Source organism: Styela clava, unplaced genomic scaffold (genome assembly GCF_964204865.1).
Source record: "Styela clava unplaced genomic scaffold, kaStyClav1.hap1.2 HAP1_SCAFFOLD_19, whole genome shotgun sequence".
Taxonomy (NCBI): Eukaryota; Metazoa; Chordata; class Ascidiacea; order Stolidobranchia; family Styelidae; genus Styela; species Styela clava.
The window spans coordinates 80,001-85,000 of record NW_027556646.1 but is presented as its reverse complement, the minus strand read 5'-3'; the positions used below and the strand labels follow the sequence as shown (position 1 = coordinate 85,000).

The window sequence follows — 5,000 nt, the reverse complement described above, 5'->3', positions numbered from 1 at the left end:
TGGCTGGCGGGCGAGAAAGTGCTGCGTCGCCGGCATCGGCGTCGAAAGAAGCCGAGCCAAAAAAAGTTAAAGTACAAACGTGCAAGCATACTAACCTAACCCTAGGTAAGGCATGTCAGAGCGAAAGACAGTAATTTCGAATGAGCCAAGAAAGAGCGGTGCGGGGCCGGTCGGAGCGCACCCTTTTCTCGGTGGCTGGCGGGCGAGAGAGTGCTGCGTCGCCGGCATCGGCGTCGAAAGAAGCCGAGCCGAAAAAAGTTAAAGTACAAACGTGCAAGCATACTAACCTAACCCTAGGTAAGGCATGTCAGAGCGAAAGACAGTAATTTCGAATGAGCCAAGAAAGAGCGGTGCGGGGCCGGTCGGAGCGCACCCTTTTCTCGGTGGCTGGCGGGCGAGAGAGTGCTGCGTCGCCGGCATCGGCGTCGGAAGAAGCCGAGCCGAAAAAAGTTAAAGTACAAACGTGCAAGCATACTAACCTAACCCTAGGTAAGGCATGTCAGAGCGAAAGACAGTAAACTCGAATGAGCCATGAAAGAGCGGTGCGGGGCCGGTCGGAGCGCACCCTTTTCTCGGTGGCTGGCGGGCGAGAGAGTGCTGCGTCGCCGGCATCGGCGTCGAAAAAAGCCGAGCCGAAAAAAGTTAAAAGTACAAACGTGCAAGCATACTAACCTAACCCTAGGTAAGGCATGTCAGAGCGAAAGACAGTAATTTCGAATGAGCCAAGAAAGAGCGGTGCGGGGCCGGTCGGAGCGCACCCTTTTCTCGGTGGCTGGCGGGCGAGAGAGTGCTGCGTCGCCGGCATCGGCGTCGAAAGAAGCCGAGCCGAAAAAAGTTAAAGTACAAACGTGCAAGCATACTAACCTAACCCTAGGTAAGGCATGTCAGAGCGAAAGACAGTAAACTCGAATGAGCCATGAAAGAGCGGTGCGGGGCCGGTCGGAGCGCACCCTTTTCTCGGTGGCTGGCGGGCGAGAGAGTGCTGCGTCGCCGGCATCGGCGTCGAAAGAAGCCGAGCCAAAAAAAGTTAAAGTACAAACGTGCAAGCATACTAACCTAACCCTAGGTAAGGCATGTCAGAGCGAAAGACAGTAATTTCGAATGAGCCATGAAAGAGCGGTGCGGGGCCGGTCGGAGCGCACCCTTTTCTCGGTGGCTGGCGGGCGAGAGAGTGCTGCGTCGCCGGCATCGGCGTCGAAAGAAGCCGAGCCGAAAAAAGTTAAAGTACAAACGTGCAAGCATACTAACCTAACCCTAGGTAAGGCATGTCAGAGCGAAAGACAGTAATTTCGAATGAGCCAAGAAAGAGCGGTACGGGGCCGGTCGGAGCGCACCCTTTTCTCGGTGGCTGGCGGGCGAGAAAGTGCTGCGTCGCCGGCATCGGCGTCGAAAGAAGCCGAGCCAAAAAAAGTTAAAGTACAAACGTGCAAGCATACTAACCTAACCCTAGGTAAGGCATGTCAGAGCGAAAGACAGTAATTTCGAATGAGCCAAGAAAGAGCGGTGCGGGGCCGGTCGGAGCGCACCCTTTTCTCGGTGGCTGGCGGGCGAGAGAGTGCTGCGTCGCCGGCATCGGCGTCGAAAGAAGCCGAGCCGAAAAAAGTTAAAGTACAAACGTGCAAGCATACTAACCTAACCCTAGGTAAGGCATGTCAGAGCGAAAGACAGTAATTTCGAATGAGCCAAGAAAGAGCGGTGCGGGGCCGGTCGGAGCGCACCCTTTTCTCGGTGGCTGGCGGGCGAGAGAGTGCTGCGTCGCCGGCATCGGCGTCGGAAGAAGCCGAGCCGAAAAAAGTTAAAGTACAAACGTGCAAGCATACTAACCTAACCCTAGGTAAGGCATGTCAGAGCGAAAGACAGTAAACTCGAATGAGCCATGAAAGAGCGGTGCGGGGCCGGTCGGAGCGCACCCTTTTCTCGGTGGCTGGCGGGCGAGAGAGTGCTGCGTCGCCGGCATCGGCGTCGAAAAAAGCCGAGCCGAAAAAAGTTAAAGTACAAACGTGCAAGCATACTAACCTAACCCTAGGTAAGGCATGTCAGAGCGAAAGACAGTAATTTCGAATGAGCCAAGAAAGAGCGGTGCGGGGCCGGTCGGAGCGCACCCTTTTCTCGGTGGCTGGCGGGCGAGAGAGTGCTGCGTCGCCGGCATCGGCGTCGAAAGAAGCCGAGCCGAAAAAAGTTAAAGTACAAACGTGCAAGCATACTAACCTAACCCTAGGTAAGGCATGTCAGAGCGAAAGACAGTAAACTCGAATGAGCCATGAAAGAGCGGTGCGGGGCCGGTCGGAGCGCACCCTTTTCTCGGTGGCTGGCGGGCGAGAGAGTGCTGCGTCGCCGGCATCGGCGTCGAAAGAAGCCGAGCCAAAAAAAGTTAAAGTACAAACGTGCAAGCATACTAACCTAACCCTAGGTAAGGCATGTCAGAGCGAAAGACAGTAATTTCGAATGAGCCATGAAAGAGCGGTGCGGGGCCGGTCGGAGCGCACCCTTTTCTCGGTGGCTGGCGGGCGAGAGAGTGCTGCGTCGCCGGCATCGGCGTCGAAAGAAGCCGAGCCGAAAAAAGTTAAAGTACAAACGTGCAAGCATACTAACCTAACCCTAGGTAAGGCATGTCAGAGCGAAAGACAGTAATTTCGAATGAGCCAAGAAAGAGCGGTGCGGGGCCGGTCGGAGCGCACCCTTTTCTCGGTGGCTGGCGGGCGAGAAAGTGCTGCGTCGCCGGCATCGGCGTCGAAAGAAGCCGAGCCAAAAAAAGTTAAAGTACAAACGTGCAAGCATACTAACCTAACCCTAGGTAAGGCATGTCAGAGCGAAAGACAGTAATTTCGAATGAGCCATGAAAGAGCGGTGCGGGGCCGGTCGGAGCGCACCCTTTTCTCGGTGGCTGGCGGGCGAGAGAGTGCTGCGTCGCCGGCATCGGCGTCGAAAGAAGCCGAGCCAAAAAAAGTTAAAGTACAAACGTGCAAGCATACTAACCTAACCCTAGGTAAGGCATGTCAGAGCGAAAGACAGTAATTTCGAATGAGCCAAGAAAGAGCGGTGCGGGGCCGGTCGGAGCGCACCCTTTTCTCGGTGGCTGGCGGGCGAGAGAGTGCTGCGTCGCCGGCATCGGCGTCGAAAGAAGCCTAGCCGAAAAAAGTTAAAGTACAAACGCGATGCTAATGAGCGAGCCGTTGTCTCGACTAATATGTAGGGGGCGTTCGATCGAGCGTCTGGCTTGAGCGCTTGTCGGCCTAGCAGAACGGTCGCATTGTTATGCCCGGGTTTTAGGCACCGCTGCAGGCGGCCGGCAGAGCTCTTGTTTGTGCGAAACTGAATGGATCGAGCCCGAGAGAGGGCGAGCAAAGAAAAAACGCAAATCGCTCCGCCTGGCACTGCCGGCGAGAGCGTGGACGTCGCGGCCAGCGACTGTCGAAGCTGAGTACGGCCGCAGGCGATCGCCTCGGTCTTAAACGAATGCGACGAGCACGCGCCGGGCGGCCCAGCAAGGGCCGAGCGCAGCTGTCGCAGCTATCTGGTTGATCCTGCCAGTAGTGATATGCTTGTCTCAAAGATTAAGCCATGCAGGTGCAAGTACGAGTTCTCGTAAAGCGTAACTGCGAATGGCTCATTAAATCAGTCTTGGTTTATTTGGTCTCGTAAGCGAAGTGGATAACTGTGGTAATTCTAGAGCTAATACATGCATTAAGCGCCGACTTCGGGAGGCGCGCTTTTATCAGATCAAAACCGACCGGGTTCGTCCTGTGACGTTTGATGACTCTGGATAACCACGCGGATCGTACGGTCTCTGCACCGACGACGTATCATTCAAGTGTCTGCCCTATCAACTGTCGAAGGTACGCTACGTGCCTACCTTTGTGATAACGGGTAACGGGGAATCAGGGTTCGATTCCGGAGAGGGAGCCTGAGAAACGGCTACCACATCCAAGGAAGGCAGCAGGCGCGCAAATTACCCATTCCCGACACGGGGAGGTAGTGACGAAAAATAACAATACAGGACTCTAACGAGGCCCTGTAATTGGAATGAGTACATCCTAAAACTCTTAACGAGTATCCATTGGAGGGCAAGTCTGGTGCCAGCAGCCGCGGTAATTCCAGCTCCAACAGTGTATGCTAAAGTTGTTGCGGTTGAAAAGCTCGTAGTTGGATTTTGGGCGAGCGCCGCCGGTCCGTCGCAAGGCGTGTCACTGGTTGCGTTCGCCTCACCTTCGGTTCTCCGTCGGTGCTCTTGACTGAGTGTCGGCGGTGGCCGATAAGTTTACTTTGAAAAAATTAGAGTGTTCAAAGCAGGCTGTTCGCCTGCATAGTGTTGCATGGAATAATGGAATAGGACCTCGGTTCTATTTTGTTGGTTTTCGGAGCACGAGGTAATGATTAAGAGGGACAGACGGGGGCGTCCGTACTCTGCCGTTAGAGGTGAAATTCTTGGATCGGCGGAAGACGAACTACTGCGAAAGCATTCGCCAAGAATGTTTTCTTTAATCAAGAGCGAAAGTCAGAGGTTCGAAGACGATCAGATACCGTCCTAGTTCTGACTATAAACGATGCCAACTAGCGATCGGGAGGCGTTACCATGACGACCTTTCCGGCAGCTTCCGGGAAACCAAAGTCTTTGGGTTCCGGGGGAAGTATGGTTGCAAAGCTGAAACTTAAAGGAATTGACGGAAGGGCACCACCAGGAGTGGAGCCTGCGGCTTAATTTGACTCAACACGGGGAAACTCACCCGGCCCGGACACAGGTAGGATTGACAGATTGAGAGCTCTTTCTTGATTCTGTGGGTGGTGGTGCATGGCCGTTCTTAGTTGGTGGAGCGATTTGTCTGGTTAATTCCGATAACGAACGAGACTCTGGCATGCTAAATAGTTACGCGACCTTCTCGGTCGGCGTCTAACTTCTTAGAGGGACTAGTGGCGTTTAGCCACACGAGATTGAGCAATAACAGGTCTGTGATGCCCTTAGATGTCCGGGGCCGCACGCGCGCTACACTGAGTGAAGCAGC

General features: G+C 54.5%; 1 non-coding gene across 1 annotated transcript in view; it reads left to right on the top strand.

The window, feature by feature from the left end:
* The first annotated feature begins 3,511 nt into the window (after positions 1-3,511).
* LOC144419368 (small subunit ribosomal RNA) overlaps positions 3,512-5,000 on the top strand; it is a 1,810-nt gene continuing 321 nt past the window's right edge. Inside the window, exon 1 of the ribosomal RNA XR_013474023.1 lies at positions 3,512-5,000. This exon is cut by the window's right edge and continues 321 nt beyond it. This is a non-coding gene — a ribosomal RNA (small subunit ribosomal RNA).